Source organism: Petromyzon marinus, chromosome 19 (assembly GCF_048934315.1).
Source record: "Petromyzon marinus isolate PM22_M1 ecotype Great Lakes invasive population chromosome 19, UKy_Petmar_22M1.pri1.0, whole genome shotgun sequence".
Lineage (NCBI taxonomy): Eukaryota > Metazoa > Chordata > Hyperoartia > Petromyzontiformes > Petromyzontidae > Petromyzon > Petromyzon marinus.
In genome coordinates, this window is record NC_133685.1 from 11,758,406 (window position 1) to 11,780,886 (window position 22,481).

General features: G+C 42.6%; 1 protein-coding gene across 6 annotated transcripts in view; it reads left to right on the forward strand.

Annotated features, from left to right (window-relative positions):
- Positions 1-304: 304 nt before the first annotated feature.
- LOC116943713 (catenin delta-2-like) overlaps positions 305-22,481 on the forward strand; it is a 273,044-nt gene continuing 250,867 nt past the window's right edge. The window contains exon 1 of one of the 6 annotated variants that reach the window (XM_076067973.1): positions 305-942. The gene's annotated coding sequence lies outside the window, so the exon portion shown is untranslated. Of the gene's footprint in view, positions 1,039-22,481 lie in introns of all 6 variants that reach the window. The other 5 variants (XM_032956809.2, XM_076067972.1, XM_032956807.2 and 2 more) reach the window with 5 other exon arrangements.

Consider the following 22,481-nt stretch of genomic DNA (forward strand, 5'->3'; position numbering starts at 1 on the left):
GTTGTTGGCCTACTCTTCAACGCTGACCAAAGCGTCTCGGAAGAAGTGGGACTCCTTACATTTTTACCCCACCACGCGTAACCTGCGAATCGAGTACCGTGCTGCTGGGTGAACTGAGCGTGTGGCCAGGGAGGTTTTAAGAAACGTGCTAACCGTATGTATTAACTGCCGCGCCGGGAGGTCTGGATTTCAAGTCCAGTCCGTCGCTCCTTTGCTATGTACCGTGGCAATCTGCGGCAGTGCTTGAGGGTTTGCAAGTCACAGGACACGGGGAGGAGGGCTTGCTTGATGGGAGGGAATCCCGCCGCCGTGGAGCCGGTCACACCCTACTCCGTGAAGGGATAACGCGGTTACAAAAAGTGCCTGGCGCCTGGTCTCCTCCTCCACCACCACCACGACTGCTGCTGCTGCCACTACCCTCACGGGGCTTGTGTTTACACACAGTGGGGGGGGGGGGGGCCCGCTCCCCACCTTCCCTTACATCACAAGGATCAACCCAGCACAGAGCCATAGCAAGCCTACCCACAAACGCTTGCCCCGACCCCACAACTTAAAAAAGGCGTCCAAACCTAAAAAAAAACCTCACCCGTGGTGGCAGAGCGGGGTACCCGGATCTACGGGCGTCTTTCGAACCGGTTTTCATGGTTTAGTCTATATATGTGTGTGGCTTTCCACCACCCCCCACTAACTCCAACTCTCTCCTCCCCCCTCTCACTCTCTCACTCCAACGCCGGTTTTCACGGTGGGGCTGGTCTCACTGTATACGGACACAGAGAGAGAGAGCGAGCCCAGAGGATCTGCTTGCTGAGATCCCATTAGGGCATCACGAATTACTCTCGGCTGGAGCCACATTTTCAAGAGCTGTGCCTGGCCAAAAGGTGCGGGGGAGAAAGAGAGAGGCGCCACTGGACCGGTACCCGTTTTTGGCTCGCATAAACAAAGGTGAGCATTACGCTTTCGTTTTCATTACTACATTACGCTTTCGTTTAAGGGAGGTTGGTATGGTGGTGGCTGGGATGAGTTTGGCTGAGTTTTAAGGTGAGGGAAGTTAATGTTATTATTTTGAGTTCTAAATGCTACATACAGTATTTTGCTAGCTGGCCAAACAGAGGGTAATGTGTGTATGTCAGTAGCAATGTGTGTGTGTGTGGAGCATTTGTAACGATTGCATTTCCTGTGAATCAATGTGGTATTTTTGCAACTAATTGTAACTTTTGCCCGCTGCTTTCATCTATGTGCGTTTTTGGGTTAATTGTGGCTTTGTTTCTGGGAATTGGGGTACGTTTTTTTTTAAAAAGAAAAGTGAATTATTGAAAGAGACCAACTTCAAACTCCCTGTTAGTGTTGTGATTACGGCTATTGTATTGGATATGTTTGAATGAGTCAAGGTTTACGATGTTGTACCCTCTAAATGCATCGTAGCTGCGCTGGACGATTTAAGTTAAGTGCTCAGGCGCTACCTGTGTATGGCATTCTTTGTGCAGTATCTTGTACAATAATTACGTACTTTATACAACGTGATAGTGAATTCATAGCTTACATGTAAATGATCCGTAAGTTCACTTGAATGGTAAACTTCATGGCTTACGCAATGCAGTACCTGTGTATATATCAGTATACTATATACCGCAGTGTATACTGTACATTTGCTCTTCAGATACACAACCGCACTTTACATAATATATGCCGCAATGTATACATTCTGCATTCGTACGCACTACATTCCACTTGCATTCCATTGCATTGTCATGTTAAGGACCGCGTTGTATGTTGCGTGCCTATGGCGTTATTTGAGGAATCATTTACAGTCCTGAAATATAATTTACCATTGCAGCGTGAGGCAGTATGCATGTTTTGGTAATGGACAATATTCATCAAGACATGTTTACATTACATGATTAATGTAACATATTTATGCATTTTAAATAGTGGCTTGGATTTGTATACCTTTGCAACGTGTATAGCCTTTTTTTAATATACAAAAGTGAATGCGTGCAGCTGATGGTAATTTTGTGTAATGCAAACAGATGAACTTTACTCAGGCGAAAGCCTATACTGATACAACCTTCAGCACACGATATATGTGCTTTGAAGTAGGGCCATTTCCCAAAATGTCCCCGATTATACATATTTTATTTTAATGTCACAGTGTTGTTGTGAGTTGCTGTTGGTTGTCCTTGTGCACCACTGCCTAAACACGACGCGACAAGATTTACTCTCGAAAGACACATACACGTCGAGGCGAGTCAATAATAGACAACACTAGGGAAATTATTTAGAAGCTACGCTACCATTATTATAAAACGGAAGAGACGTGCAAACATTAGAGTGGCAATATATCAATTGAGTTTGTAGGCCACCTTTTGATTGGCATGCGTTTATAACAGATTCTACTCGCAACGTGTTTCTGTGAGCCTGGCCAGACAAAGGAGCCCAGGTTTCAGTTAACATGTAATTAGCGTGGGGTGCCCTGGTATACAATACATTGTAACTGAACAGGGGATCTGGAATCGAGAATCTTTCAAATGAAAATGTCATGGAACATTCCTTTTCAAAACTTTATTTTAAATGTTCTTTATACAAAGTGTATATATATAAGTATTGTATATATTTTGACTATTCAACTTCCACTTAAGAAAATGCAGGCAGCTTCAATAATAACAAGTCCAGTTCATTTTAAACTACATCAAACTTGCGTGGAGAAATTTAAATCTATGCCTAACTATGTTGTGTCAGAATAGTTCCATGCACAGTGGTAATGTCTGGCTTGTACCCAGCTGTAATATACGTACAGGTTAAAGCATTGGGTCACACTCCGCACAGTGATTAATCCAGCTACCTTCTTTCAATTCCCAGCCACGGCTAACATCAGTGCCAAATGATACTGTATTACGCCAGTCATGCCCTCTGCCTCCACCCTCAAATTTGTACTGAGCAGCATTGAGAATTTATGGACATGGTCAAAGGGTCTCCATGACCAGCATAGCCTTACGAAGACCATCAATTTATAAGGGGAAGATTTTTTAAAAACAGATTATAAATCCAACATACACTGTTTCAACATCAAATTTTTGTACAGCACTATTGCAAACAACATTACAAATATAGTACACAGTGCGTGCTTGTTTGCGAAGGAGTTACAAAATGTCTTATTATATATTACAGTGTGGGCATTGTCTCCACATTACGCATGCCTGTGTAGATTTTTCAGTCTGGGAAATGTTAAAATGTCGCTTTCCATTTATAATTTCAAAATCTTTTTCACTTAACTTTGCACGGTAACATCCAGCGGACCTGAACGCCACTGTTTGGGTGGTCCCAGTGCATGTGCGTTTATTGAAGCTATTGTGTGAAATGCGGGGCCTGAGGTTTCAAAAAAGAACAAAAAACCCCCTTCAGTAAATGGTTCCTCGTCTGTGCTTGACTTCGTGTTTGCACTCTGTCGTATCGTGTTCTGTTTGAACAAATCCCTTGGGGATTGACCTCGAAAAGGAATTTTCAGGCGTCTGATTCCTGTTGAACTGGGAGCACACTGATTTGACGATACCAATGGAAACAAACCTCACGTTTCCCAGAAAAAAGTGCCGCTCTTTCACCTTGAATGGAGAGCGTAAAACCTTTTCTGGAGATGATAAATCTAACCCGCCTTTTATTTTTTGGCTAACGGTATTTATTAACACAAGGTTAAGATAAATCATACTTTCCCACATTCTTGGTGTGTACATCTTACATTCCTTTACTAAAGAAGTGCAATGCCTTGCCTCTTCAGTTCCCAGAAATAGAAACAACATGACCATTGCCAGCAGTAGAATACATATTGTTGATTAACCTTTTCAAAGAGGATTAAACAACCTTATGAAATAATTAATCGTACAGTAGGCTGTGCTTCAAATAAATGACAATGACATTCATTAAAAGATTCCATACGTCGTAAAGATTGCATATGCGCGATTGTAGTTGTGTCTGTTTACCCAGGCAAGCGTGACAGAGTCTCCGAGACTTTATTAGGGAGTGCTGAAAGAAATGTTAGATCATCACTTCCCCTTTTTGAGTACCAAAATGCTATTTCATGATGAGACGAGTACAGCAAACAGCCACTGCATTGAAACACACCGGCAGTTGGGACAGCCAGCATGGGACAACACAATAGTCGGTATGTTAGAGGTGTTGTGGGCAGAAGCCCTCTCTCTCTGCGCATTGACGCATTTACTTTGCCTCGGATCAAGTGGTAGGTCCATGAAGCTTTTGGGGAAAGAGGTGGCACCGTAAATGGCCATAACAGGAGCGAGAAAGTATGGGGACCACTAGAGTGGAGTGCAGTGACAGCGGGGGCTGTGAGTTCGTGGTTTGGCTTGCCACAACAGGACGAGACGAATGGAACGCACATCGGCTTTGTTCTGCCGCCACATAATAAGAGCTGCCACCACGTTTTTTAAAAAGGCATTGGGGCAATCATAGGTGAGAGTTTGGACTTAGTAAGAGGGCTCAGCAGTTGGTTTTATAACGTACTGTACCATATATGTATGTGTGTATGTTGAACTTATTTTGCACCGTACGTAGCCAACCGTGCTAATCGGAGGTGCTAATGCAATTCCCATTAGCACTCATTAGCAGTCGGATAAGAAATCTCTTTTTAATTGTATTTGACTTGCATTGATGATCTGGAACAGAAATGATTACAGTACAAGTAAAGGAAATAGTGACGCTGGTGCAAAGCAGAGAGAAGTGTAAAGATCTAATTTGTTCCAAACGTCTTTAAATGAACACATAACTAGATGAGACTTGTATTGATGATTATATTGAGCCTCATCTGCTTAAACTTCTCATCATGAAATACATTGACCAAGTGTTTATTGTTTGCATGTTATTTAGGTGAGGTTTTTTAAAATGAGAATACTGAAATCACGAATTTCATCCGTCTCTGCAACTCAAAACTGCCTCTTCTCTGCCACAAGTGGGATTATTCATATAGCTTTTTGCCTTACCAGTAACTGTATGGATAGAACTGCTAAACAACAAGTTACCGCTTTGCTCACATATATAAATGTCAGGCAATAAAATACATATTTTGCCTTTTGACCGATCGATCGGCAAGTTTCGTGCGGTGCTTTAAATTATGGGTATGCCCACCTCTTAAATAAAAAAATGTCTGGTCAACGTAGAAGAGTAGACAAAATACCCTCGAGAGCTCGCTCCAGTGTTGGCCCATCTGCCAGTAGTGCTAGCAGGCAAGTACTTGCAGGGTGCACCTTTAACTGAGAAACGAGGGCAAATGTGCCACGTGGTGACTTAGACCACCATGCGGTTTTCCGTTAGCGCATGTCAATCGGTGTGTTCGTTACTAAAAGTTCCACTGGAAAGAGTTACCAGTTATCAATTCTGCAAACGGTTACATGTGTCCATAATATAGTTTTTTTGGGTTAGATCGTGATCTAACCCAATCGTGATTTAACCCAAAAAAACCTTTTATGGATGAAATTGGTCGCGAAAGGTTACATGTGTACTGGGTATCATTTAGCAAGCTTATCCACAAGTCACTAAATCCACAGTAAGCACTTGCATCTGCTGTTGAACAATAATCACATGAAATTCTTAAGAGTATACAAATATATATTTGTTTTTTTTTCCCAAGAAGGTCACAATATCCTATTTTGTATTTAGACTCGTATTTGGGTTAATTACACTTATTTTACATGTAGGAAGATGTAATTTCATGTAAGTTTAAACACTGCATTGATTTTTACAGCAGTAAGTTACTTCCACTGATTTCTAGGCATGCAGGAGATCTGACATATCCTGGCATTCCCAGCCACACCTGTAATGGCTACAGGGATAAGGCCTTTTGGAAGGGACACAAATTATATGTACTGTAATAATGAAATAAATATGTTCTTATTTTCATACATTTGGGTGTGATTAGGAAAAGTTCAGGGCACGAGTCTGTTAGGTATGTCATGTGTAAAAGCCACTCCTTTTCACGAAGGAATACAAAAAATAAATATATAAACTGCCGGAGTATTATAATGCGGGAAGTGGTACAGTGGCTCACACAACACTGCAATGTGAAGTTGGCGACCCGAATTCCATTCCAGATCGTGGCCACCATCAGTGGCGAAGCGAAATCTGAAATGGTCCTAGGGGTGGGGTGGTCCCTCTTTTGCCAACCGGTGCTGACCAGTGTGGTGAAGTATGGTCAAACAGCATGACCAACACAGCACAGGAGGGCATTCATACAGTAGTGGATTGACAAAGGGCTGATCATATAATTATTACAGTAAGAAATAACATATATATATTTTTGAAAGTATCATAGTGATATTTTTATTTTACCATATATGCATCACTGAGTCACGATACCCTTTTTCAGCAGAGCCTTGCTCGGACGCTTGGCCATTTTTGTGGGCATTCAGCCTGCACCGACGCAGTTCATTTGCATGCAAATATACTACAACTGGTATGATTGCTCACTAGGTGACTCATTACTGCGTGTTCCATATTTCTGCACTATTTGCCCTGCTCCTGCGTGCTGTATAGTTAACAAGCCCCAATCCTCCTTTGGTTAACTGCGGGTGAACGAGCAGGGGCTGCTAAGAATCTCACTGGGTGTGAATAAGGATGCCTTTTTGATTTTATCATCACTACGTATGAAACGCAGACTCTGTCTTGCAAATCAAACGTGCCGAATTGGAGACAAAATTGGAATAATAAGGTAGTGTCAGCCAAGAAATGAAATGCATTCGAGAAAATGTCCAACGATGAATTTGAGCAATGAAATTGGTTAATGTGCCGGTAAGATGAGAATACATTGCAGGATCATGAGATGTGGGTGGCAGCTTGGGAAGACCTTCATGCAGCAACGTATTGACCATGGCCGATGATGATGTGTGCATGTACATCCCGACATGTATTTGTAACGCATGAGGGGTTAATCAAAGCAGAGATGAACTAAGGAGTAAGTAGTCTGTTGAATGTTAAAAAAAAATCACGTCATTTTATGCGTCCGTCCACATTGGTGTTGGAGTGAACGTTCAAGTGGGTGAGTTTATGCAGGATGTGTCGTAATAACCTGGCCCTGAACCCAGTGTGGGAGTGGGCAGGTATGTGGATGTGGTTAAAAGGGAGGGCCGCTAACTGGACCGTGGTTTACAACACAGATGGGAGTTTCATCTCCATGCTGATTGTGGTGTTCTCTTGGCTTGCGGCAATCCGTCGTGTGTACGTCACCCCGTTTTATGGACATTATCTTATTTCACATTCATTATTTTAAAACCTCGGTATGTAAAGTGTAGCCTGTGATTAAATCACCCAGAATACGCCTGATCTTATCAGTTATCGGAAGCTAAGCAGAATTGAGACTGGTTAGTGCTTGGATGGTTGACCACTGTGCAAAACAAACCCGTGTACAGTCGTCGGTGTTGAGGGCAGTGTAGGTCAGTGCAGCAAAATCCATTTTTGTTCTGCACTCTCTCCCACCCTCACCAATCCGCATTAACCAGAATGGTGAAGTATGGTCAAATATCCCTCATGGCCCAAAAAGCATGAGACCCTCCTACAGAGGATGATTGACAAGACGGGTTCTAAAAGAAGTGTCTAAAGCTGAACAAACGTCTTCATTTGGTCATTAATCCAACACAAATACACTGCTTGATATAGGTACGCTTGTGCTGACATGTCTGTTTGCAGTATTATGCTGTTGCAGATTCATCCTCAATTCAAATGCACATCACAGCTGCATCTCGCGCTTTCAGATTAACTTCTGCAGCTGTCTGGAACGCTTTTCCTTCCAAATATTGGGAAACCACTGGAGCTATGCACTTTTAAATATCGATTGAAAACCCATTTCTTTATAACAGCTTTTTGTGTGTTAGTATGGTGTCCTTCCCCTCGCACACTTCCGATTAACATGGTTGGTTACGTTTGGTGCGAAAGAAGTTCAACATACAGTAACATACAAGGAACATTAGCATGACTACTTACGTCAACTTACATACTGTACAGCTGTCTTCCCTTTGGCGGTCCCCCTTCTCCATGTGGTTATGGACTAGATGTGTCTATTTGTCTTCCCGATTAGTGGCAGTAGCCACTTGTTTTTATTATTGCTCCAGTCTTGTTGATGTCTGGGATATTGTGTTTGTCTTATAGCTAACGTGGTTTCGTTCTATTGTTTCCACTTTTGGGCTAACCAAACATCAGGGGCCATAAACTCAGTCTGGAATTGGCATCCGGCTTGCTTGACATTTCCTTAAATCCATTGCTAACTTACAATGGTGAGACGTATGGCCATTTAAAACATTGTATGTGACCAACAATGCTGTGTGAGGTAAGTTGTTACCTCCGTTTTACGAATGTGTTTTAGATTTTACTGATTGTTGTTCGTCACGGAGACCGGTGTGTTAAATGTCAAAGCTCCATACTGAATGTGTCCATTGCAGATTTTGGCCACCCAGTATTCTGTAGCTTGACACGTCGTAAACTGAATTTTGATAATGATAAAAAAAACTACTTAAACATGTGTGCTTAACTGAGTGAGGCATTGCTCATTGTGAAGTAAGTAAATTGGGCGTGCAAATTGGAAGCAAGATGAAAGTGATGAATAATGAGCATCTTAATAGGGGAATGGGGGTGGTATGGTGTGGTGGTGATGCAGTGGTTCACACACGCTGCCAAGGCTAAGGTCAGTGGTGTGTTATTGATATCTGCACCAGTCCTGGACCACTTCACCAATCTGCACTGACCAGCATGGTGAAGTATGGCCAAACAATTCTCCAATGACCAACACGGTGCGGGGAGACCTTCATCCGGGCTGTTATTATTTTATTATTTTAATTTGCGGCTTCTCTAAAAGAAAATTGACAAGATAGTTTTTTTTCTTCTTAATAAAAAATGAAATTGGGAACTTGTGATGATTTTTGTTAGCACTTATTCGCGTGAAGGAAGCGAGTTTAATTCAGAAGTTACGGACAGGAGTTTGGCTATGGTCCAGGAGTAAAAACTAAAATGAATCTTACCTTCCGGTTGTTCACAATAGCCGGCTTCGATATGAGCTGGGGTGAAGGGGGGGGTGCAGAGCACGTGATTCCACCGTGCAAAAGAATGTTAAGACTAAAAAAATATATGTACTGTATATAAAAAAAAATCTTACTTGCACAAGTACCGGCTGTGCCAATGCTCTTGTCTTGTTCTAACTAACACATTTGCATTTTGAAGCCAATATCCTTTTCATCATAGTATTCGCATGCACCTCATTATTTAATTAATGTAATCAACTTGTAATTTATATTTTTATTCTAAAAAAGCAAATACTGTAGTTATCAAATTAAAGAGGTGGTTTGTTACTGTTGTGGTGATTATTGACAGTGTATACAGCACCATTTAATTGATGCATCTTTTCTGCCTTGATGCACCCCTGCACTCGCACAAAAACATACCGTTTTGTGCACATTTGATGCAAACAAGGAAGATGGGTTATTTAACTCGCAATTCAAGAGCCGATTCAAGCTAGTGAAAAACAATTTACAATTTATGCAAATGATACTTCAATGTTACAATTAAGACGACTGGAGTGAACAAAACTGTACAAACGAGATAAAACTAACAAGAAATTGTAAAATGGAATAGTAAAAAAGGAGACAAATTCATCGCTTGAGTCTTAAATTCAATGGCCGCAGGGCTTCCCAAACCCCGCGCCCACGTAATTCACAAAGCACCACACTTCCCACTGTGACGGCCGCACATAATCTCCTTGCAGGCAGTGGTCATCTCTCCTGATGACCACATACCTGGGGCCGCAGGTATGTGGTCATCTCTCCTGATGACCACATACCTGGGGCCGCAGGTATGTGGTCATCTTTCCTGATGACCACATACCTGGGGCGCAGGTATGTGGTCATCTCTCCTGATGACCACATACCTGGGGCCGCAGGTATGTGGTCATCTCTCCTGATGACCACATACCTGGGGCCGCAGGTATGTGGTCATCTCTCCTGATGACCACATACCTGGGGCCGCAGGTATGTGGTCATCTCTCCTGATGACCACATACCTGGGGCCGCAGGTATGTGGTCATCTCTCCTGATGACCACATACCTGGGGCCGCAGGTATGTGGTCATCTCTCCTGATGACCACATACCTGGGGCCCCAGGTATGTGGTCATCTCTCCTGATGACCACATACCTGGGGCCGCAGGTATGTGGTCATCTCTCCTGATGACCACATACCTGGGGCCGCAGGTATGTGGTCATCTCTCCTGATGACCACATACCTGGGCCGCAGGTATGTGATCATCTCTCCTGATGACCACATACCTGGGCCGCAGGTATGTGGTCATCTCTCCTGATGACCACATACCTGGGGCCGCAGGTATGTGGTCATCTCTCCTGATGACCACATACCTGGGCCGCAGGTATGTGATCTACTCATTGGCAGTGGACTGCGCTCCAGCTTGGTCCCGTGAGCTCGAAAGCAAAAGTGCCAAATGCACAATAAAATAAACGCGATGCTCATTATAACCTGAACATTGAAACCGACACCCAATCCACCTTGGCTTCATCTTCTGAAAGACATTTCTGCCACCAAATATCCGCATCCATGCAAACCGCAAGGGAGTTTGTATGTTTTTTTTTCTGCAAATGACAACCGAACCATCAACCAAGACCTCAACAACGTATCTCGCCACCGACGTACGGTAAGTCCAGATCTCTCTTCTGGGGTCACTCTTGTCACCATCCTAGAATCTTTATCCAGATCTGAAAGAACGCTGGCGAACAAAAATAGGAACGACACAGACGTCCAGAATAATAAATGCCTCATTCTTGACCCAAACATCGCACCACCTGGCTTTCTGAATTTCTCTAAACCACTGCTGTACCACCAACCACATCAGAACATCAACCTCCGATAAGGACGGTTGGATACATAGGGTGTGTATGAATGGAAAATTAAAGACAAGGCTCGGTGCGAATATAGCAATGCAGCTCAAACTATGGCCCGTATAATAAACCACGAGTCTGCGCTCCTTCAGCGTAGGAGAGGAATACTAAAACGGCACAGATACTCTCCTGAAGCCCTCTCGTGACTAGCAGACCTCGACATTGGCATTTAGCTCCTGAATATATTGGCATGCACCGAATATAATGACCACAGGTACTCATTTTCACATCATCATCATCATCATCTCCAACATCATTTATATCCTTTACATTTTGGTCTTACAATTCAGTCAAAAAAACACAGCCATGCAAAATTGAACAATGCTCACACCATAATTGATGTGCATGCAGAGCTTCAGGATGTACAGCAGTCAATCAAATCCAACGTAGATTATTGTAATTGCCACTCTGGGGCTACTATTGTCTTGCTATTCGAAGCATCATCATCATTATATCGGTGTCGGTCACATTTAATTGGATGCTAACCTGGAGTCAGGCCTCCCTGTCCTTGTTTAATATTAATATAGCCTCTTAAATCATAAGGGCATCTTGGGGGGCCTCGGAGGTAGAATCATTTGGGGCCTGTAAGTGTGGGGGTTTGTGCCTTGTGGTGGTGAGGGGTTGAAGGTTGAAGGTGATGGTGTGTGGATGGAGGGGACTGTGGGGACCTCCTCAAAAGGTTGTATTACAATTTAATGAGGCTGTGCTGCAATTCATGTGAAGGAGTATAAAAAGCTGATCTAAAGGAAGATGAGGTGCAATAATGGTGATAATGAAGAAAAACATTCCGGCTTCATTCAGTGGGTCACTTTGTGTTACAGCATTAATTAGATGTCTCCCAAAGTGAAAGGTCACAAGATGATGTTTGAGCACCCAGCGTTTGAGGTTATGATTTCTAAATTAAAGTTCATGAATGGCATTTGTCATCTTTTTGTGAGCATTGTTATGGGTGTTTATATGTTTAAGGTTTAGCTACTGGAACAAACCATGAAAATACTGCTCATAGTGGAAGTTTATTTTACTGTATCCTCTGTTGTAATTCAGGCGTTCACAAAATTCCACAGTTAAACGTTATTTTCATGAACGCATTTATAATTCAATCTACACTCAATTAAACTATGCTCGCAAAATTTTCACTTAGACATAGTTGGTTCATTGATATGCAACAGAAATCGTTTCATTATTTCTTTGCCGTGCAAGTTAGTTATTTCAATAACAGACATGGAAGAAAGCTAATCGGTGACATTATTCAAGCAGGGGTGGTCAGTTTTTTTTGTGATATAATTTGGTCATTACTGCATGGCATTTTTAAGGCTTTTAACAGACTAAATGTTCCTGGCTAAAATCTATGAAATAAAAAAAGCTCACAATGTGAAGAAATATATACCGTACGGAGTTTTACTTTTGCAAAACTTTTGAAACATGGGAATGCCAATTGACTTTCTGTTTAAAGTTGCCCGTTCCAAGCCAGTCGGAGATTGCTATCAGTTTGAATGAAAAAGCGGTCTCCAACTTGCGCGAACCAGTTAAACTAGTTCCCTTTTTATTTGTTTGCTGCGTATGTCCAAGTGTTGGTCCGCTACACTGCATTAGCCCAAGTTATCGCTCGCGAGTGGGCCACGAGTAATGTAGTGCCTTCCGCCAATAACCTGTGGATGTGTGTGTAACTAGAAGAGTGAATCTGCACAACATTACTCGTGACTGACTCACGCTTAAGCTGATCATGATTGTCATTTGTCTCCGTCTAATTGCAGACTATCAGCTGATATGTGCAGTGCATGTATCCATTTCATCATCAACCATTGTCTATCCACTGTTAAATGGAGGCCTCCCCACTAGGGCTTTGAAAATTCTGGACAATTCCTAGAGGAATTGAGATTACTTTATTGCCCTATTTCCATGATACAAAATACATACACGAGTGAGCATCTGTGTGTGAATACACAAATGAGTGACTAAGCGTTCAATCATATTTTAGTCTCAATTGTCACGTGTCTTTCTGGCGACTCCATTGGTAGTCCCAGTGGCCCTGAGAGTGCAAGTATCAGCTCTAGAGGTCCCAGTGCTAGTCCTGTTGGCCCACGTAATAGTAATGCAGCTCCAGTGTTCCTGGTTGTAGTTTATGCGGTAGTCTCAGTGGTTCTAGTGCTCCAGGTAGTTAATCCCAGGAACCTGAGCGGTAGTCCTGCTGGGCCTGGCTTCCCAAACATTGGTGCCAGAGGTGCTGTGGGGGACCTCGTGGAGCCCCTGCTGGGCACGGTGGGAGGCAGTGAATGAGCCCAGGGTTTATGTAAATTTTACATTATGAGACCTCCTTTGTAAATTTAGTTGCCCTTTGTATATGCTTGAATATACATGTAATTGCTCTATGTATAGTCAGGGTGGAATTTGGCCAGTTGCATGCCCTTGGCACTGGTGATGATTTCAATGGTGACACCGGCGATTCTGGCTGACTTTTATCGATCATAATAGCCATTGAAATGTATGGCGGATGCCGATGTAGTATGTTTCGATGGTGATATCGATTATTATGTCTGGCTGGTATTGGGTCGGCACCAGCGAGGTGACATGAACCAGAATTGCCATTGAAACATGTCGCGTATCCATTGGCCATGCGCTTCAACAGCAGTTCCACAGGCCCTCTCTTCTTGCTCTAATGCCACAATGGGCTCTACACACACAGGCTAAACTAAACTATAAACCAAACTATTTTTTATTTTACCAGGTAAGGTCCACTGAGCTATACAGCTCTTTTTCAGAAGCGACTTTGCCACAAATGATAGATGAACATTTATAGCAGCCAAATACTCTCAACGCATGTTTATACATGTGGTGGGAAAAACCAGAGGACCCGGGGAAAAGTCCACGCGACCACGGGGAGAACATGCAAACTCCAAATAAACAGGCATCATGGTCGGAATCATGGCCGACCTCCTGGTATGCAGGAGGTCGGTCATGATTTTATGAAGGACATCAAAACTCTATGCTAAGAATCGTGGGATTCACCCAACCCTACGCCCCACGCTGTCATCATGTTCCAATTGTCCTGAAATCCCGAAAACCATCTTAAGCAAATTCATTGATCTCATTGCGCCATCTCCGTGCTGGTCATCCACTCGGGTGCGATCTTTCATTTGCTTGCTGATTATCTTCTTAATGGTAAACAAATAAATCAGTAGCGTGTTTTGCCATTGCAGTACAGTATTATAGCCTTCAGAATGTTTAGTTATACTGTTGTCATTTCGGAACACATTTGACAAATAAATAAAGTGGTGCATGACATTACAATAGTTAAACATTAAATTGCGGTTCTCTTACGGAGAACACTCGTTTTTACCCCATTTGTCTCGGCTGTGGTGTCTGAGGGTCAAATTTCCCTCACAATTGGTTTCGTGGGTGCCTGCTGTGGCCTTTGGAGGAAATTGAGAGATAATTGGTGTCCCAGATTATTGCTCAACCGCCTCGGGGCTGGCTTTAGCAGTTCCTCTTGGCTCATTCAATCACGGGGAGGAGGAAGCGGTGAGAGGAGGTAAGGAGAAATAGTATGTTGGAATATTCTCTTCTGGATACAGTCCCTCATGTTAATTATGTTATTGAGAATCTGACTTAAGCCAGATGAACAATGCTTAAATCTGATTCATGTTTTGGCAGTAATCAAATATTATTGCCAATGTATGAATTAAGCCTTGCGTTTAGTTTTTCCCAAAGAAAGAAATACGGGAAATGCACGAAAATACAGGGAAAAGGATACAAGATAAAACATTGCCGCCAAACTGTGTATTGTAAATTATTATTTTATTAAAACTGTTTACGTGTTTCCACGCTGGAAACTTAACACCAAAACATAACAACCGCTTGTGTTTGCCCATGGCAATCCAGCAGTGTTCAGCAGGAGCCATTGCCATCAATAAATACTGTGGCTTCCCAAACCGCCGATGCTTAAACATCCCTGGACGTTATTCGAAAAATAAGTAGGCGGTGCGAGCTTGTACGTCGTGGTCTATATGTAAAAAAAATCGCCAGAAAAATGAATGCTCAGTTGGGAAAACACTCACCTGGCTGTGAAACTTCTGCAACCAGAGTTTTTTGAGGTCAGAAAAATGGCGATGAGAATACTGCAGCTCGAATACCAAAAAAAATGTGAGGATTTGATTTAATAAAACATCAGTGCCTGTCGGAGTCACCTTCTTTGGCGTGGTTGGCTACTTAAGGTGCGAAATAAGTTTTACATACATACAGAGACCAGAGCTTATACAGTACTGTACAGGGCACTAGATCATGACAGCCATGTAACGATTTATCGTTTTGAAACGTAATTTTATGTTCACGATAAATGTTTGGAATCGTGTGTGTGTGTAAGAAACGATAGTGATTTATAGAAATTATATCTACATAGTTCCAACCACATGTCAACGTTGCATGTTTACTGGGTTGAGGGTCATGAAACTTACAAGACGAAACATACGAGATGGACAATACTGTCCCAGTGGGACAAAACAACCTTGAACCCCCAAGTCATGTCAATTCGCGCAATCCAGGGGATGAGAAGCAGCCAATCGTTAGGTACCTGTCGCTTAAGAATGCTACGGAATTAATGTCACTGGAGAAAAAAAAACATAGCCTATATTTTGAATGCAATCACTGTACTATGTACAGGATCACACTAAAATGATGTGCGATTCTAGTCGCTTTGGTAAAAAATAAAATTCACTCGTTCTTTCCCGCCCTCACCAGCAGTTTCAGTTACTCTCCTGCACGCAGCTGTACACAGAATACAGTAAATTGTTCAAATTGTCTGTTTATTCAGTTGTGTAGGGCACAGTAGGCATTTAATAATGCATTGATTCAACAGTCATGATACATCGGATCCAGTAATGTATGGTAGAATCAGATGTGCATTTTTTTTGCAAATTACATGCAAATTACATGTTAATGATCTACATTCCAAGGCATTGAGAGATGGCGAAGACTTGGGGAGGCATTCACCCGGCAGTGGATTGATTATGGCTGATGATGATAACATGCCAATGCTAATCAAGTGAATGGAGTGAGCGAAACTGCATTCGTGTAGCAGAACAAATACTCTATTAAACAATGCAAATGAGATCATTAAAGTGAGACACAGGATCTCCTGTGCGTATTCTTAAATCGACGTGTGTTTCTGAATATACAAAAACACAATCGTTAGTAATTGGTGGAATTAGCGGTGAATCACCTATAGCAGCCTGCACTGAGCATCACTAGAGTAACAGCGTGGTGCAAAAAACTTTGTGGTTGCCAGAGCTGCGTCTGGCACAGCAACTATTAGTTCACCCTTCGCAAACCGGTGGGTTTCATACTCCACATTGCTTTACCATTCCATTTTATTCAACCCTTGTTTTAATGTTTATGGTATAAATATGTGCATTTACTAAAAGTAGTGCCCTTGCACATTCTGCTGGCGTCCTGTCCTCTTCATCATATGCGTTTCACGACTAAGGGCTTCGCACTCGCACACGTTATGGTAATTTAATTTATCTGTCAACTAATTACATCGGCAGGATATATTTTATGGTACGGCATATACATACAGAACGCATGCCGTGGGCAAAATTAACGTTATTAAAGAATGTGCGCCAGTCGCGGGGGAAGCTGATTCTAAGCAATATAAAAGGTCGGATCCAATTTCCACAAACATGAAATTTTGAAGACTCATGTTTTTGGGCCTTACCTCGATGACAATTCACAACTCCCTATTTGTGCATGGTTCTGAATGGCCAATTTTTTGTTTCACAGGAGCAGACACTTCCCTGTTGGCCTGTTGAGGAACTGTACGTTACCCATTTTTGAACATGCAACTTAAACGTACAATACTAACAGTACCGTACTTTAATGCACAACAGTACAGGAATACGACCGAACTCCACTAATCCGCACATTATTGTGATACACAGGTCATTGGCGGTTTCGGACTTGTCCCATAACTTGTGGCACACCACAACGGATTGAAAATGCTTCTACAGACCGCAGGTTGTGGGCCATAGAAGCTTTGTTCAAATGTGTCATTTTTGCATTGTCGGTATCTGAATGAAAACAAATGGTAAATAACCGGTTATCGGTTTGCCGTACATCTATGACATGAAGGGAGCTGCTGTGTAGTAATGATTAGCACATTGGACTTGCAATCTGGAGGTCACCGGTTCAATTTGACTTACCAGCACGGCCGCAGTTGAAACAATGATGCAGGTTTCTTAAATCCCCGCGCCACCTGTCCATTCAGCAGTGTAAATGAGTGCCACCATTAGTTGATCGGCAGGGTCACTTGTGGTTTCGGTAAAATGTTGGTGTATTTTCCTAGACATCTGGTCAGCGTGGAAGAGTAGACCAAATACCCCTTAGAGCTTCCGCTTGCTGAGGCTCTTCCTCCAGCAGTGGATTGAGCGTGCAAGCAATTGCAGGGTTGCACTTTTACCTTTTTAACCACTGCCTGCAGAGTGGGTCCCGTTTGCTGCTGAATATCGGAACGCGCAAGCAGTTCAGCGTTAAATTTACATGGAGAGGCATAGCGCCGTTGTTTTTTAAGACATTGTACATCCTCGCCGCAGAGAACTGTAGCGACACAACCGCACTCTGATAGCTGGTGTCAAACTGTGCCACACGTCCTCCCGCATGGCATTGTGGGAGCCTCGGTACGTGTATGTGATCAGTTTGGGAAAGGGTTAACTGACAACGTGGGGCTAATGTCCTTTGGCTGCCGTGTGGTGTATACGTTCGTGTGTGTGCCAATTGGTGCATTCATGACTAAAATTGCATTGGAAATAGTTACCATGTCCCGGCTTTCCGACAACGGTTGCTGGTGCGGGTGAATCCCTTCACATGGAAATGGGCCGATTGCACCATGATTCTGGGTGCCGTTCAGGCAAAAAAAAAAATTGGTGAAGTGCCATTTTAAATGTAGACCGATGCGTATGTTATACATTTCAAAGGTGATTCCGGTCAATACCAGTCGGCCGATAACAAGGAGTTTTCACTATTCTAGCCAGGCCCAATGGGCCTTCTGTTCTTCATTGAATGCCACACTGGGCTCTGCTCAGCCCAACCATCCTTAGCTGATGCTAAGAATAGAATATCGCATTCAATGATAGGAATCGTGAAAATATCCCAGCTCTAATGATCAGTGTGTTCCATGGTGTGCTTCATTATACAGAGGGACAAAAAGTATTTGATCCCCTGCTGATTTTGTACGTTTGCCCACTGACAAAGACATGATCACTCTATAATTTTATTGGTAGGGTTATTTGAACAGTGAGAGACAGAATAACAACAAAAAAATCCAGAAAAACGCATGTCAAAATGTTATAAATTGATTTGCATTTTTATGAGGGAAATAAGTATTTGACCCCCTCTCAATCAGAAAGATTTCTGGCTCCCAGGTGTCTTTTATACAGGTAACGAGCTGAGATTAGGAGCACACTCTTAAAGGGAGTGCTCCTAATCTCAGCTTGTTACCTGTATAAAAGACACCTGTCCACAGACGCAATCAATCAATCAGATTCCAAACTCTCCACCATGGCCAAGACCAAAGAGCTCTCCAAGGATGTCAGGGACAAGATTATAGACCTACACAAGGCTGGAATGGGCTACAAGACCATTGCCAAGCAGCTTGGTGAGAAGGTAACAACAGTTGGTGCGATTATTCGCAAATGGAAGAAACACAAACGAACTGTCAATCTCCCTCGGCCTGGGGCTCCATGCAAGATCTCACCTCGTGGAGTTGCAATGATCATGAGAACGGTGAGGAATCAGCCCAGAAGAAGGATCTTGTCAATTATCTCAAGGCAGCTGGGACCATAGTCACGAAGAAAACAATTGGTAACACACTATGCCGTGAAGAACTGAAATCCTGCAGTGCTAGCAAGGTCCCCCTGCTGCAGAAAGCACATATACATGCCCGTCTGAAGTTTGCCAATGAACATCTGAATGATTCAGAGGACAACTGCGTGAAAGTGTTGTGGTCAGATGAGACCAAAATGGAGCTCTTTGGCATCAACTCAACTCGCCGTGTTTGGAGGAGGAGGAATGCTGCCTATGACCCCAAGAACACCATCCCCACCGTCAAACATGGAGGTGGAAACATTATGCTTTGGGGGTGTTTTTCTGCTAAGGGGACAGGACAACTTCACCGCATCAAAGGGACGATCCACGGGGCCATGTACTGTCAAATCTTGGGTGAGAACCTCCTTCCCTCGGCCAGGGCATTGAAAATGGGTCGTGGATGGGTATTCCAGCATGACAATGACCCAAAACACACGCCCAAGGCAACAAAGGAGTGGCTCAAGAAGAAGCACATTAAGGTCCTGGAGTGGCCGAGCCAGTCTCCAGACCTTAATCCCAAAGAAAATCTGTGGAGGGAGCTGCAGGTTCGAGTTGCCAAACGTCAGCCTCGAAACCTTAATGACTTGGAGAAGATCTGCAAAGAGGAGTGGGACAAAATCCCTCCTGAGATGTGTGCAAACCTGGTGGCCAACTACAAGAAACGTCTGACCTCTGTGATTGCCAACAAGGGTTTTGCCACCAAGTACTAAGTCATATTTTGCAGAGGGGTCAAATACTTATTTCCCTCGTTAAAATGCAAATCAATTTATACCATTTTTGACATGGGTTTTTCTGGATTTTGTTGTTATTCTGTCTCTCACTGTTCAAATAAACCTGCCATTAAACTTGTAGACTGATAATTTCTTTGTCAGTGGACAAACGTACAAAATAATCAGGGGATCAAATACTTTTTTCCCTCACTGTATAGATAACATGGTGGTAATCTCATTTCATTCAGGTTTATTTAAAAGTCATCCTTTCGTAAAGTACCAGTTCGCTATATCACACGTTTGATGGTGTGCTCGCTCTTCATATCTATAGTTTTTGGCATGTACATTTGGTATGGAAGCACTGGTGCAGTGTTTGACTGTGAAATATGTAATGGTGCTCATTTAAATGCAGTATTCAAATAACTACGCTCCGCATGATGGTGAGACCTGGATGTGTGATGTTTAACAAAAATATCACATTTTTTTCTTTAGTGATGTGCTTTTTTAGTTTTTGTGCAATTGTAACACACAGTTGTTTCTTAACAATGTTTAGTTGTGCTTTTAAATGAGTTTCAGATAGATTTAATCGAACCTTTTTCCGCTGCCGTCTCAATTCATCAATTTAAATGAGCACGGAAATAGAATTTGGTCACAGCCTTTTCAACGCTGACTGGATTCACGCTGCCGTGTAGCTGTGTGATGACGCATCATCACTCAAAACGGCTGAGTCTTACTCTGGGTGATTGCAGAGTTTGTTGCGAATGCAGCAGTTTTTGAAAGCAAGGCAAATCGAAGAGTGCACACCGCCCTGATCTTCATCCCGTTTAATTCACGCCCATAGTGCCAGAGGCTTAACATACATTATCATACATTATCGCCTGCTCCAGTGTTTTTTATTGTTCACATTCCTGTGTTTATTCGGGAATTTATCACAATTGTATTTATCCTTTAGCGGTTTGGCTAGTCGAAAACGTCCATGGATAGCTGCTGCGTCTGTAACGTCACTTAGAGGAAGCGAACGTTTTGTCATTCAGGGAGGGATGTAGCAGCGGCAAGCATTGTCAGTCATTTTGTTGGAAAATTGTGCGTGTGTAGTGGTCGCGACTCAAAAACACTTTATTTTCCATTAAACATTTCCTGCATATAAGTAGAAGGCAGGATGTGACATAATGGCCAGTTGTTTATCACAGTAGGCTCCCTCAGTACATTGTGTGAATTTGTGATCGCCTTTTGGAAATGTGTTGGTCCACGAATGATTTGTAAAAGGGTGGTTTTATAATAATTGAAACCCTAATACGGAGTAGCAATTGGGCTCCTTAAGCGTGTTGTGCATGTTTTTGGAATATTTATTTGTTTTTGAAGACATGTCAGTACAGCTCAAGAGGCCTTAATAGTCTGTACCCCACTGAGCTGTCTGCTGCAGTGAATACCATTGGCATATAAACTGTAAAAGTGGAAGCATTAATATTTGATAGCTCACCGAGCAAAGTTTTTTTGCCATTGTTATGCCCTCTTGCAGTGGTTGGAAAAAAGCTTCAAAAAAAGACTTGGGAAAAATTCATCGTGACAAATTATGATGGGCTAAAAGCACAATAAATAATGCAGCTGCAGGGCGACCAGGTGTTATTTCAATATGAAACCTAACGCAACAGTTGGGGGGGGGAGGGGGCGGTGGGGGGAGAAAATACTTAACGTAAAACAAATTCTGGCGGGTTTTGTCGATTGTTAGGCATCGGCATGGCGCTGTGTTGGTGTGAAACAGACCTGAAAATTAAATGAAGTCCTGTGCGAGCATTTTTATTGTTTCCCTTTCGGCAGCGAGAGCCATTTCTGTGCTGCCAGGGAGCCTGGTTAAAGCCGTTGCCTGCAACGTTTGCATTTCACTTTGAGCACTCGCTCGAATAATCCGAGGGGAAACAATATAAAAAAAAAACCGATAAGTACCTCATTGTCTAATTTAACATTCTCTGCACATTTTTTTTGTAACAATCTATAAAGTGTTTTAATTTGAAAACTATTTCTGACATTGTATGTGATGTGGGCCGTTGTGTGCACGGAGGTGTGGCCAAATTATCTAGAACGGAGCGTGGACACTACATTTCCAAAGGAGCCCCTTCCTGAAAGTTTGCCAGGAATTGTTTGTGCTCTGCAGGGAGAGAAGGGTAACATCCTGGTCAAAACTGACATGGAACCGCATGTGACAAATGTGATGATCGAGATACGTGACGATTATGGTAGATCTGCACATCTCACTATGTAAGACAAAGCTGAATTGTGTTATTTTTTTTCTACTGTCAAATAATAAAGTATGGTAGTGTAACTACTACGTAGGTTTTTTTGTTTGTTACCCTGTGCTCGTTCTCTGCCCTTGTTTCGTTGCTTCTGCGCTCACGCACAACGGATCTCGCTCCTGAAATAGCCAGGCAACTCAATGAATCCGTGTAACACATAAAATAAACTCAAACGTTTGCGGTTGTGCCTTACAGCCCTCCAATGACTTTTTAGCTCGTACATTTTTTTGCAGCGTTCAGTTCCTGAATAAGCTTCCGGCACGTTGAGCGAAACATCGAACATCGTGTTGGACAAACGCGCGTTACAACCCAAAACCCAACAGAGTGATAACGTATTTGATCGTGATCCGGTTATAACATTTCCGTATTTTGAAGGACATAATAAATAAACTTTTCAGCAATTGCGGGAAGGTCTGTGGCAAAATGTCAATACAAAAAGGGGTTAGGAAGTATACAATTAATTGCACAACTCTATTATCTTGTCATACCTTCCTTAAACTAAATGCAGAAACCTCAATCATATAAACTTACAGTGCGGCATTACCGATTTAAAAAAAGTAGTGTGTACAATTATATTGTTGAATACAATTAGTTCTGTATAATAAAAGTATGGCCTGTAGCATCGTTCGAGACACAAAATTTGAGTGTGGTTTCCGTTAATCCAGCCCAGACAAACTGCATCCAGATTTAAAGTACA